Source organism: Eulemur rufifrons, chromosome 16 (assembly GCF_041146395.1).
Source record: "Eulemur rufifrons isolate Redbay chromosome 16, OSU_ERuf_1, whole genome shotgun sequence".
NCBI lineage: Eukaryota > Metazoa > Chordata > Mammalia > Primates > Lemuridae > Eulemur > Eulemur rufifrons.
Window position 1 is genome coordinate 22,931,732 of NC_090998.1, and position 15,006 is coordinate 22,946,737.

Below are 15,006 nucleotides of genomic sequence, written 5' to 3' on the forward strand. Positions count from 1 at the left end.
GGTCCACAGGAGAATAACCAACCAATCCTAAACCTGGAAGAGATATAGATTCTTAGGAATCTTAGTTGGGCTGTAGGTTTTGAGAAAGATTAGATTGCTACAGTGTTTGTTATAGAATAAAGCAGGCTACATATAAAATGCTGTGAAGGGAGTTTATAGGATTTGATGTTGCTATGACCTGAACTGTGTCCTCCTCCAACTTCATATGGTGAAACCCTAGCCATCAATGTGACTGTATTTGGAGACTGGGCCTGTAGGGAGGTAATTAAGGATCGATGAGGTCATAAGTGTGGGCCCCTAATACTATATGAGAAGAGGAAGAGACATCAGAGAGCTGTCTCTCCACTCCCTACAGAGGAAAGGACACGTGAGGACATAGCAAGAAGGCAGCCATCTGCAAGCTGGGAAGAGAGGCTGCACCAGGAGCCCAATCAGCTACCACTTGGGTTTGGGAGAAACTAAATTTCTGTTGTTTAAGCTACCTAGTCTGAGATATTTTGTTACAGCACCCCAAGCTGACTAATACAATTGTTAATGTCTTAGGTTATTCAAGAATAGCTGAATACTAACTTCTTAGCTTCCTAAAATGAACTTTATGCATTGACACTGCAAGTTCAGTATGGAAGAACCTTATTTAAAGCATGTGCATGTACACACACACACACACACACACACACAAAAGGCTTTACTTTGAAAATTTTGGAGCTTAAAGAAAAGTAAAATATTATCCACAATTCCACTACTCAGAAATTCCATTGTTGATCATTTGCATGTTACTTTTTGGGCTTTCCCCCTGCCCCATTGTCTCCATGTATTGAGATGATAGTGTATATAATTTGCTCTCATTCACTTAAAACCTCCAATTTGAAAGATTATTTTTGTACTATTCCTATTTCATCAGCTTTGGATGTCCTCCTTTCTTTCCGTTGTATTTGAGCATTGATGGAAGATGAACTCCTCTGACGTCTATGAGGCAGAAACGCTACTACAGCCTTTTGAACTGCCCGAGAGAGCTTTATTAAGTCAACAAAATACTTGCTCAGCTTTGAGCTACTGTGCAGCGGGATTCAACACAGACATTCCACTTGTCTGGGTTTTCCATTGTGAGACTCATGTAAGTTAGAAAAATATGTACGTTCCACCATTTTCTTTGTGTTATATTTTCCATGCATTCTTTTATGTATAGCCATATATTTTCAAAATGAGAGGTTTTCATAGAATTGATAGGACTTACAGAAAGTCTTAGAGGAAGGTATTTTAAAGTCTGTAATTTACTTTAAAAAACTTCAGTTGTTGGCGTATCATTACATACATGCCAGTTAGTTGGAGCTGTAACTCTAGGGGTGGCCCGCTGACCTGCTCTCAGGCATGTGTGTCGGGGCTGTCATTCTGCCCAGGGCCTGTGCGGAAAAGGCCAGCTCCCGAGATGCCTCCTGCAGGGCTCTCTGCTACCCCGTCCCCTCCATCAACTAGGCCTCAGTTAATGAGCACAGTGGATGTGAAAAATGGGTTTTTATTGGCAAAACTAGTGTCTGTATTAGGAGGGTAGATGTTAGAAACTGGCTCTCATTGGTGAAAATAATATTCTCTATATGTGTGTAGGCAAAGTAATTTAGGGACACTCCCTCAATCAGTTCACAGTTTATGGGAGGGTGGGCTGCCCCGACAATCCCTGCCTTCATGTAATCTCTTCTTCTAAGTTTGGGCCGGATTTAGGGACCTCATTATAATGAATATAATATAGCAGAGTGATGGAATGTCACTTCCAATATTGGGTTTTTTTGAGGTTTTTTGTTTTGTTTTTTTGTTTTTTGAGGCAGAGTCTCACATCAGCCTAGCTCACAGCAACCTCAAACTCCTGGGCTCAAGTGATCCTCTTGCCTCAGCCTCCTGAGTAGCTGGGACTACAGGTGTGTACCACCACACCTGGCTAATTTTTACTATCTTTAGTAGAGATGGGGTCTCACTCTTGCTGAGGCTCTCGAATTCTTGAGCTCAAGCTGTCCTCCTGCCTCAGCCTCCCAGAGTGCTAGGATTACAGGTGTGAGCCAATGTACCTGGCCCAATATTAGGTTTAAAAAGACTATTGCCATTCTGGTGTGCACTTTCTCTCTTTTCCGTCTCTTTGTCTTGGATTGCTCACCCTGGGGAAAGCCAACTGCCAAACTGTGAGGCCACCATAGAGGAAGGCCCACATGGAGAGGGACCTGGCTGCCAGTAATCACAGCAGTGACCTTGGAAGCAGGGCCACTTAGCTGAGCAGTCCTGGATTCCTAACTTACAGAACCTGTGAGGTTATAAATGTTTATTGATCCGGGTCTCTAAATCTTAGGGTGATTTGCTTCACAATAATGGATAATTAACAAAAATGGGTAAGACATAGAAAAGCTGGGAGAAACTACTCAGTGTCTGATATATTTTTGGCAATAATATAGCTAACACTTCAGAGAACCTGGTATGTGCTAAGCAGCGTCCTGTGTATTTTACATATAGCAATTCATTTCATTCTCACTTTGATACTATTAATATTGCCATTTTACACATAAGGACACTGCTGTAGAGAGGTTAAGGCACTTATCCAAAGGGAGAGTTTAGAGGAACCTAGGAAATCTAAATCTTGAGCCCATGCTCTTAGCTGCTGTAATTCTGTTCATCTTACGGTACATTTCGGCAGGAGGAGTGAATCAAGTTCTGCTAGAAGACCATTATGGGCAGGGGTGGAGGGGTGCATGAGTGGACACAAAAAGTTGCAAAATCTCACTGAAGACTAAGTTTGAATTTATTAAGCATAATCTACATAAATTACCCACTCCTTATGTCTTAGTCCATTTTCTGCTGCTAAAACAGAATACCACAGAAATGGATAATTTATAAAGAAAATAAGTTTATTTGGCTCATGGTTCTGGAGGCTGGGAAGCCCAGGAGCATGGTGCTGGTATCTGGGGAAGGCGCAAGGGGGGAAGGCGGAAGCAAATGCCCTAGAAAAAGAGAGGATGGGGCTGAACTTAGGAGCCCACTCCCATGACAACTAACTCAATCTCATGATAACAGCATTAATCCCTCTATTAGGATGGAGCCCTCACATGACCTAATAGCCTCTTAAAGGTCCTACCTCCCAACATCATTGCATTGGGGATTTAGTTTTCGACGCATAAACTTTGGTAGGGGCACATTCAACCCACGGCATTCTGCCCCTGATCCCCAAAATTTGTGTCCTTCACATAATGCAAAATAGTCCCCAAAGTCTTAACTCCTTCCAGTACTAACTCAAAAGTTCAAAGTCCAAAGTCTCATCTAAATAAGATACAGATGAGACTTGAGGTACAAGGCAAATTCCTCCAGGTGTGAACCTATGAAATCAAAACAAGTTGCCATGAACTATTGTCCAGGCCAGGGGTGGGGGACATTTTCATTTTGGAAGGCTGTATTAATTTAGCTGTACTCAATTAAGGCCATATTCAAGAAACTTCAATTAGATATATTTAAAAATGTACATTATTTTGTAAAAATCTACTATGTTGTTAATAATTTCAAAAAAATGAAAGCTATTTGTTCATTTTAAAGTTAACTAATCTTTTAATGACTTCATTGTGTCTGCTTTTTGTTGGAAAGCATTTGAATATTTGGTTGCAGCATGGAGATCCGAAGTTTCGGTTGACTCTCTAGATGGGTATCAGTCATTTGTGACTATAAAGGTGTCTTGATTTGGGTTAGGTAGCAGAGTGTAGATCCTCAGCAATAAATGGTTGAAAAGCAAGAAAGAATTTTTTAGGCATATTGCCAAAAGTATGAATATTCTGCATTTTTCCGTATTTCAACTGGATTTTTCTTAGCATCAAACAATGACTTTAAATGGTCATCTACTGAGAGCTCAATCAATTCCATCTGTAGTTCTTTAGGTGCCTTGGTGGTATCAACTAGGTGAGGCTGAAATGCTGATTTGAGTGTGATGTCATGATTCTCAAAGTCAGTGAAGCTTTCATTGTATTCTCCAATTAATAGGTCTATAACAGCTGTGTATTCTTCAAATGATTCACATATATCATCCTGCTTCATCAATGACCTTTGTTAACTGGGGAAAATGTTCATCTGAAATTTCCTTTTGGAGAAGAAGTGTTTTGAAAAAAAGATATCTTTTTTTTTTTTCCAAAATGCTTAGAGTTTTTGCCACATGTCATGTACAGACTTAGTTTTACCTTGCAAAGAAATATTCAAGTCATTTGGATTTGACATAGTATCACACAGAAATGATGCATTCCTATAGAAATCTTTCAATAATTCATATAGCTAATTCTGTTCTTCATAAAATTTAACCATCTGTTCTTGCAGAGATAAAATTCTGGCTAACACCTGTCTCTGCAATAGCCAATGCACTTTAGAGTGATAGGGCAAATCCACACTGAATACCTCATCATTCAACTTTAGCATGTTATGAAACGACAATGCCATGTTGCATTTTCACAAATATAATTAACAATACTTATACATTGTTGCAAAGTGTCACTTAAAATAGTAGCTTTAGCACAGATATTTTGCTGATGATACAGTGAAAGATACAATGAAAAGGCTGAGCATGGTGGCTCACGCCTGTAATTCTAGCAATCTGGGAGGCCAAGGCAGGATTGCTTGAACTTAGGAGTTGGAGAACAGCCTGAGCAAGAATGAGACCCCATCTCTACTAAAAATAGAAAAATTAACTGGGCATCATGGCACTTGCCTGTAGTCCCAGCTACTCGGGAGGCTGCGGAAGGAGGATTGCTTGAGCTCAGGAGTTGGAAGTTGCAGTGAGCTATGACGATACCACTGCATTCTACCTAGGGTGACAGAGTGAGACTCTGTCTCAAAAGAAAAAAAAAAAGATACAATGAAAATAAATGAGAGCATCCAGATCAGTTAATACTCTTTTTATCTGTGCAATAAACCCTTCATGTTTTCCTGTCATGGAAGATGCACTGTCTGTACATACACTAAGTTTACCAAATTCAGTCCAACTTCATGACATTTATCTTCGAAGTTCTTGAAGCTATCTATTCCCTGTGTTATGTTCACAAGAGTGCCCAAAGTGAATAACTCTTCATCGCAAAGAAAATCTTTTGTTATGACCCAAATGGAGTATAAAACCTGTGCCAGGTCAGTAGTATCAGTTGATTCATCCAAAGTGATTGAATAATGTGTATTTTCCTTTTGAAGTATTGCAAGTTGTACTGTTAAGTTGAAGGCTAATTCATGGGGCCAGTCGGTTACGGTTTTCCTCGAAACAGACAGTTGTTTGTACTTGGAAATGTTATTGGGGTCTAAGCATCCCACAACTGAGACAGTGCATTCTTTCACAATTTCTACATCATTGAGTGGCTTCCCTTTTTTTTCCCCCGAGTATATAAGCTACTTTATAAGTTGCTTCAGTGGCATTATTTCCAGGTCTTATTGCTGCTTGAAAGAATTGTCTTTGCTTTTGCTTTTCATCTTTTAATTTCTGCAATACAACCTTTTGCACCTCTCCCTCTAATCTAAAATGTTGGTGGTCCTTATGTGTGTTATAATGCTGATGAGTGTGATGAGGCACAGTAATCACTATAGCTCTGTGAGCCACAGTGAAGCCATCTTGTATGCAGGCTAGTGCAGCCATCTTATGTACGAACTCACTGTTGTGTGAAGTTAAAAAAAAAAAAAGAATACATGAATAACAGAAAAAAATTTATACAGTGATTAACTTGTAAGTGATTGTTTAAAATCATTAGGTGTGTATAGTTACATTGTACTACGCTTGGCAGTTCCTTGGAAAAATGTTCCTTGGATGTTCCTCAAGGAAATGTTCCTTAATTTAACGGTTGCTATTTGCTTCTGTAAGTTTGCTTGCTTACGAATTATTGTAATCAACATGTTCTGAGCTGTATGTGTATTGTTAGTATTGTTAGTGATAAAGGTATATAACCCCTGTCCACTTTAAGATCAGGACCATTCTCTGTCTCTGGACTTTCCCAGAACAGGGGGTGGTCGCTGGCCAGCTAATAAAAACTCCTGATTTGGCTCAATTCGGTCTTTAGGTGGTCATTTCTCGCATCTTAGGCTATAACAATGCGCATTGAATTTTTTTAATGTTGATATTGCAGTATCACAAAGCAAGCAAGTCATCTTATCTTTAGCAGAAACAAGATGATATTGCAATTCCCAATCCTCATTAAAAAACCTGTTTTCTTCCTTCAGCGTTCTCTTAGTCTTCTTTGACATGATGGTCTATTAAGCAGACAGAATTTAAAAAATACCGTTGAGCTGTGCAGCTATTCACAAATTCCACTTCAAACAGAAACACAGGCACTGTTAAAAGACTGTTGTACTTGACTGCCATAAACTCTCAACAACCAGCCTCGTGTGGTAGTGGCACCAGTAAGTCAGCCCGGGGAAGTTAGAACTAAATCATGAGTGTAGCAGCCGTCAATTTAGCCCTTACAGCTTACTAATAAATGTTCTAATTGTACTGGGAGGATTATTTCATTGAAACCTATTTTATTCTTTGGTATTTTAAATGTGTTCATTTAAAAAATAAAATAAAATATAAAAGATGGACAAAAATGTATTGATAAAAATAAAAAGATTTGTTCTGTAAAATTTGGATTCAGTCAAAAGGCTGCACTTAAGGACCTAGAAGACCACATGTGGCCTTAAGGCCGCACGTTCCCCACCCATAGTCCAGGCCATGAGAAAAATAAAAGAAAACAATTTACCTACTTCTAAAATATAAATTATCCACTTCCTAATACAGGCATAGGAGAGACATTGCCATTCCAAAAGGGAGAAATAGGCAAGAACGGCATAATTGGTCCTGAGTAAGTCCAAAATCCAACAAAGAAAACAATAATAGGTCTCAAAGCTAAGCTGGGTGCTGTGGCATGTGCCTTTAGTCTCAGCTACTCAGGAGGCTGAGGTGGGAGGATTATTTGAGGCCAGGGGTTCAACGCTGTTGTGTGCTATGATCACTCCTGTGAATGGCCAATCCATTCCAGCCTGGGCAACATAGTGAGACCTTGTCTCTTAAAAAAAATAAAGTCTTAAAGCTGGAGAATAATTTCTTTTGACTCACTGGGGGTGGAATTGGGCCCCTAAGGCCTCTGACAGCCCCACCCCTGTGGCTTTGCTAGGCTCAGCCCATGCTTCAGCTCTCCCAGGCTGGAGTTGCACTCTGGTGGCCCTACAGTTCTGTGATCTTGGAGGTGACAATGCCTAGTGGAGGCTCTCTGTAGTGGTTCTGCCCCTGCAGCAGGTTTCTGCCTGGGCTTCCAGGCTGTCTGAAGCATCCTTTGAAATCTAGGTGGAGGAAGCCATGCCTCCACAGCTCTTGCATTCTGTATGTTTGCAGAATTAGCACCACATGGATGCAACCAAGCCTTACTTAAGCCTTGTAACTTCTAGAGCAGTAGGTGGAGCTGCACCTGGGACCACTTGAGCCACCACTGAGGAAGCCAAGGGGCACCTTAGGTGGCTCTGGGCAGTGAGCCTGTGGAAGACCCTACCCAGCCTGTTCCCTGAAGCCATTCTGCCTTCCTAGAGCGTTGGGGCTGTGATGGGAGAGGCTACCCCAAAGATTTCTAAAATGCCTTTGGTGTCTTCCTCCGATTGTCTCTATGAAGAGCACCTGGTTCCCTTCTAGCCATGGTCATCTCTTTAGCAAGTGGTTGCTGGACCACACCCTTAGGATTCTCTCCTGAATGTGCTTTTTCACTCTTTACGTGGCCAGGATGCTAGTTTTCCAAATCTTTCCACTCTGCTTCCCTTTTAATTATAAATTCCATCTTTAAGTCATTTCTTTGCTCTCATATCTCACTGTATTTGTTAAAAGTAACCATGCAGCTGTCTGAATGCTTTGCTACTTAGATAGTTCTTCTGCCAGATAGCCAAGTTCATTGCTCTTTAAATTCTGCATTCCACAAATCCCTGGGACATGAACACAATTCATCCAAGGTCTTTGCAACTGTATGACAGGGATGCCCTTTACTCCAGCTGTTAATATTTCTTCTTCATTCCCATCTGAGACCTCCTTAGCATGCCTTTACTGTTCATATTTCTACCAACATTCTGGTCCTGACCACTTAGTAATCTCTAAGAAGATTCAGACTTTCCCTAGTTATGAGACCTTCTGAGCCCTCACCAGAATTGCCCTTAATGCCTTATTCATGGCAATCAGCTTTCTTTTTAAGCCTGCTCCTCCAAATTCTTCCAGTCTCTACCCATTACTTAGTGCCAAAGCTGCTTCCATGTTTTTAGGTATTTGTTATAGCAACACTCCCACTCTTGGTGCCAATTTTCAGTCTTAGTTTGCTTTCTGCTGCGATAACAATATTACAGACTGAGTAGTTTATAAAGAAAAGAGGTTTATTTGCCTCATGTTTCTGGAGGCTGGGAAGTCTAAGAGCATGATGCCAATATCTCATGAGGGTCATCCCATGGCAGCAGTAAGCACATCAGACAAATAGAGGATGGGGCTTATTGGAGCCCACTCCCGTGATAACCAACTTACACTTGTAATAATGACATTAATCTGTTCATGAAGGCAGAGCCCTCATGGTCTAATCACCTCTTAAAGGTCCCACCTCCTAATATCATTGCATTGGGGATTAAGTTTCCGACACATGATTTGGGGTTGGGGGGCACATTCAAACCATAGCACCCTGTCCCCACCAAGAGCAAATAGCAGACTATGAAAAAATTCTGTCTATTTTGGCAGGGAGGGGAATTTTTTAAAGGACGCAGAAAGCCCAAGCAATAGATATGATAGATAAAATTATCAGGCTATTTGGTCTTGTCTTCCTTTGCATAGTGAGTGACCTTCGTGCACCTGTATCTGGCATTTAGAATTGTGTGAAGGAAGGTGGCACTGGGGGTCTCAGCAGAGCCTGATACACTGCATCCCAGTTTTGTTCCTGCAGATGACACCAAGAAATGTCCAATGTCTTTACTCTGAGCACTGTCCGACCTGATTGCTGGAAAAAAAATAAATCTCCAGCATCCGTTGGCTGGTGCTGGTAAAAATGCCTTATTGAATGTCAGGAAGTTAAGTCCAGCATGGTTGTTCCAGTAAGACATTGTAGATAATGGATAAGCAAATTGGAGGAAAGAATTTTAATGAAAATATAAGCACTGATGTCTCCCTCTTATAACCTCCATGGTGCTGACAGACAGTGAGTAGTAGGATTATCCTAGCCTTATAGCAGCTTCATACCTGGCTGCTGATTTCCAAATCCAGATATTTAGGACTAGAAATTCTCCGAGAAACTTCCTCTCTCTCCTAACAATTACAAAGCCAACGCTGTTGATTTTGGTATGTAGAGAATGCCTAGATCTTACATAGGATGCTTGATTTGTTACTCAGCTCTGTGTGCTATTTACTTCGTGAATAGTTTTATGCAAGAAAAGTCATGGTGAATAAGTGATTCCAGTTTGTATATCATAAAAACAAGGAAGTGAATGCAATATTTGTGTAACGGTAATTCTTACCTGCCAGGCAGGAAAAGTAAAAACATGTTTGTCGTGCAAGCTAAGTAGGGCTCTCAAGTATTTATGATTGCATATTTGGGAGGAATGAAATGTGTCTTCCATTTAAAAAATACTAGTGTGCATTCTATTCAGTGTTCTAGTGTATGATATGGACACATGAACCACTCAAGGGATTATTTTCAAAAAATATACCCAAGACGGATATATAAACAGTACATCTAAATCAAATGGCTCAGGCACTAGGTGCCACATGAGGCCCCCTCTTGGAGAAAGAGCATAAGCTGTGGGCTTACAGAGGTACCAGAGCACACTCAGCCACTCACTCCATGGCCGTACCCTTGACCTTGTCATTACCAAATGTTGCAGCCCTGTCATAACTGTGTTCCACTCTTTGCCTGCCACCTGCTAACTTTCCAGCTCACCCCTTCTAGTATCCCAGCTTCACCGATCTTCAGTCTTTCCAGGATCTTCAACCCACTGATCCCTAGTTAACTCCAATTCTCCACCTGCTCTGTGCCTGCACCCATGCAGCTGAAAGACACGTAACCATGCTAGCTGGTCTCCTGTTAAATTTGGGACCCTGCATTTTCTTGAGATCTTTCATGCTGCCCAGAAATCATGCTGGGTTTCCCTAATCCATTCTCTGTTGTATTTTCTTCTAAAGTATTTTATACTTTCCCTTTTCCCTCAGACTTCTAACACTTCCTGCCTATGGCTTTCCTGAGATCATTGAAGTGATTAGAGGAAGCACCTGAAACTCCCTCCCCTGAACCTGCACAATCTGCATCTGTGCCCACACTCTGTCCTTCCCCTTTCCTGGGGGACAGCCTGTCCTTGCTGCTCCACCTGTGCCCTAAGAGTCATCCTCTGACACAAACTCCAGGACAGGTTCTGCCATTTTTACCATTCATCCCCCCCCCCCCCCACTGGATCATTACCATAAACATGCAAACACATGGTTATTCTCCCAACCAAAACAAACAAAAATTCCCTTAACTCCACTTCTCTCACTGAAGTGTCTGTTTCTTTCCTTCCTTTCACAGCAAACTCTGACAAAGCAGATACAGTCTCTAATTTTTCTCCACCCTTTCACTTTGGAACACATTTTAATGACGTTGTTCTCATCAAGATCACCAGTGACCTCCTCCTTCCTTGCTAATCCCAGGTCAGGTCACAGTCCTCGTTGTACTTGTCCGATCATCAGCCGAATATCTCCTCCTCCTTAAATCTCTTTCTCCACTCGGCTTCCAGGACACCATACTCACCGGATTTTCCACCAATTTTTCAATCTCATTCTCTGGTTCCCCCTCATCTCCTCACCCAGACTGGTGAATGTTGGTGGCTGTAGGGCTCAGATCTAGGACTTCTCTGTGCTTTCTGCCTTCACTCCCTGGGCTGTCAAGAGCTCCCACAGCCTGACGTGCCGCCTTCATGCTAAGAATGTCCAGATTTTCATCTTCAACTCGAACCTCTCCCTTGAATCCAGACCATATTTCCCAGTGCCTATTGGACACTTCAGATTCACTTTTATTTTGACTTTGTACAATTCCATTTTATGTGGAAGGTTTATATAGGAAATAGGACAACAAAGAACTATTCTGAGGTGGTGAGGAGATTGGGGAGATGTGAGTCAAAGGGTACAATATTTCAGTTAGAGCAGTGAATTCAAGAGATCTACTGTACATCTTGGTGACTACAACTAACAGCAATACATTGTACACTTGCAAATGGCTGAGAGAGTAGATTTTTAGTGTTCTCCCCACAAAAAATTGATAAGCATATGAGGTCACGCATATGTTAAATAGCTTGATTTAGTTATTCCCCAATGTGTATGTATATTCAAAACACCGTGTTGTACACCACAAATATAAACAATTTTTACTTGCCAATTAAAAAAACAAAAAAAAAATTTAAAACACTATTCTTGGTGAATTAAATATTTAATAGCTTCTCAAACTCAACATTCTAAGACTGAGTTTCTGGTATCCCTCCGTCCCTCTAAACCATCTCAATCAATGGCAGCTACATTTCTACAGTTGCCCAGGTCACAATCTTTTTTTTTTTTCCAAAATTTTACAGGGGTGCAAATGTTTAGTTTACATATATTGCATTTGCACTGCCCGAGTCGGAGCTACAAGCGTGTCCAGCCCAGACAGTGCACATAAGCTCACGATCTTGAAGTTCTTCTTTATTCCTTCTCGTACCACATTTTGTCTGCCAGCATGTCCTGCCTTGTCTAACAGTCTCTATCTATATCCAACTATCCGTGACTTCTTGTCATCATTTCTCCTCCCAGATTATTGCTGTAAACATCTAACTAGTCTCACTATTTCTGTCCTTGACTCCCTTCACTTCATTCATGTATTCAAAACACATCTCTGCTCTGCTTAACATCCTTCGGTGGTTTCCCATCTCCCTGAGAGCAAAAGCCAATGTCCTTCTACAACACCAAGATCCTGTATAATTTGCTCCCCTCCCCTTAGTGCTCTGACCTCATTTCCAACTACTCTTCCCTAAATTTATGTCTCTCCAGCCACACCGGCCTCCTTGCTGTTTCTTGAATATGTTGGGCAAATGTGCACCTCAGGCCCTTTGCACTTGCTCTTCCCTCTGCCAGGATGCATTTCCTCAGGTATCCTCTGCCTGCCTCCTTCGCTTCCTCAGGTCTTTATTCAAGTATACCTCCTGGTGAGCCCTTCCTTGGCTACCCCGTCTACAACTGCAAAGCTTCCTCCAAAATCACTCTTCATGTTCTCTCTATTTTTCTTTCTTTAGCATTTATCAGTCTATAACATACTATTTTTTTTGCCTATTATGTAATTTTCTTTCTCCTCCTGTAGGAAGTAAGCTTGGTGAGAGCAAGAAGTTTGCCTATTGTGTTCACTGTGTATCCCTAGCATGAGTTCTAGGGATATACAGTGGACACACCCCGTACTCTCTGTTTGTTGAATGAATGAATGATGGTGGTGACGAACATGATGAAAATAAACAGACTGACAAACATACACAATCATGCTTACTTTTATACAAATTGGTGATAACTATTGTTAAAAATAGTTATTTTATCCTCACTGTTCCCACATAATCAAAAGCAGAGTTCTGCACCCAGACAACAGTTAAAATTTTTAACTAGAATTGTGGACTGCTACCAAAATATGTAGCTTTTGTAACTTTAGAAAATTAATTTATGTTTTAAAAACGATAATACAAAATATTATCATTCTTACGATATACCGTTCAAACACACACTAGTAACCACAAATTTGAACCTAAGATTAACTCATAGGTACATTTATTGATTTTGGGGGTCACTGAATTTCAACTATTTACCAGCAGAGGGTGCTACTTATCCACATTTTCACACATGGATAAAGCGTTTTGCTGAAGGAAACGGCGGGTTTCAATACTGTAAATGACAATGTCTTACAAATCTACATTATGAGATAATGAATCAGTCACTAAAACATAATAATTTGAGTTTTAAAAATCTATTTTTTTCTTTATTCATTTATTTAAATAAGTGATATTTCACGTGGATGTGGAACAAAAAAATAGGCAGAAATAATTAAATCTCTCTTCTACCTTTGTTCCTTAGTTCCCCAGTTTTCCCTCCTGGGGTTATCATTGTCTCAGGTTTCTATGTGTATGTGCGTTTTGTTTTGTGTTTGTATTGTATGGTTTTTTCTGTTTTGTTTTGTTGTTTTGTTTTAATCAGAAATAATGTAAGCCCTGTTCTTCAGTGTAGGGTTGACTTAACCACATAATTTTGGGATACCATATCAGTACTGTTAGAACCTCTTTCTTTTAAACAGCTATATTCTAGTCCAGTGTGTAATGAACTGCAATTTATGTAACCAGTACTCTGTTGAAAGATGCTAAGGTTGTTTTAAGTATTTTGCTATTCCAAAGGATACTATAATAAATGTATTTTTACATTTTTCTTCATAAATATGTGCAAGTAAATCAGAAGGGTAATTTCCTAGAGAAAACCAGGTAGCCATCTGAAAAATAATGAAGGGGGAGTCCCATTCCTCTAAACACTAAAATTAACTCCAAATGTATGGAATCATAAAACACTAAGAAAACACTTAGGAGAATGTTTTTATAATTCTGGAGCCAGGAAGCTTTTTTCTAAGGCTAACACAAACTCAGAAGCTGCATGAAAGAAGATTGCAATTTGACTATATTTAAAAAAAAAATCTGTGTGGCAAAAAACACCATAAACAAAAAATATAAAGGACACACGGTAAAAATGTATCTGTCATACATATTACAAAGAACTAAATCTCATAATATACAAAAAGCTGTTGAAATGTATAAAATCAAGCCCTTTTTGAAAAATGACCAAAGAATATGAACAAATAGAACCTAGAAATGGAAATACAAATGGCTTTAAACACACGAAACCATAGTGAGAGAAATGCAAATTAAAATGATTGGATGCCATATTTCACCTATCAGATTGGCGGAGACCAACACATTGTATTTGTCAGGGTGTGGGGACACAAGCAGGCTCACAGATTGTTGGAGAGGCTATAAATTGATACAACCTCTATGGAAACCAATTTGGCAACAGCTATTAAAATTTTAAAATGAAAGTTTGTAGAGTTTTTTTTTTCTTTCCGTCGAATCTCTTTCTTTGAATTAGCTGCAAGTTCTTAATCAGAGGGACAGGCTACACAGAGTTTAAAAATAAAGACAAAATATTAGAAATTAAGGGAGGTGTTACATCCTTTGTGTAATGTAAGAATCTCTGAGTGTGTATCAGTCAAAGTCCTTTAGGAAATAGATGGCACTTTTTTTCCATCATTTTTTGAGACAGAGCCTTGCTCTGTCTCCCAGGCTGGAGTGTAGTGGTGTGATCATAGCTCACAGTAACCTCCAGATCCTGGGTTCAAATGATCCTTCTGCCTCAACCTTCCTAGTAGCTGGAACTGCAGGCACATGCCACCACACCTGGCTAATCTTTCTATTTTTTTGTAGAAATGGGATCTCGCTGTGTTGCCCAGGCTGGTCTCAAATTCTTGGCCTAAAGCAATCCTTCCACCTTAGCCTCCCAAATAGCTGGGATTATAGGCGTGAGCCACTGCACCCGACCCCACTGAGTGTGTTTTGAGAAAAAAAAAGTATGTTTGTCCATGCATACACTAGAGGAGGGTTCCATTATCTGGTTTTCTTTCTTTCTTTCCTTCTTTTCTTCTAGTAGTGACTCTAAACTCTAACACCCTCCCACCCCCATTTATATTTGGTTAGACAGAATGACTTCCTTGGATCAACCAGAGATTAATCCTGGAGATCCAACATATATTTAAAGCTTGATAATCTAACAATATCGAAGATTGTATTAGAGAGAAGGGGACACGTTATTTAAATAGATGTTTTGACCTATTTACATGATAAGATTTAATTTCCTTGAAATGCCATTTGAAGGCTGGGATTGGTATCCTTTACAGGTTATCTAATGAGTTGCTTTCAGGTTACTTGGCAAGTAACAACTATGTTACCAACTCTACCTGC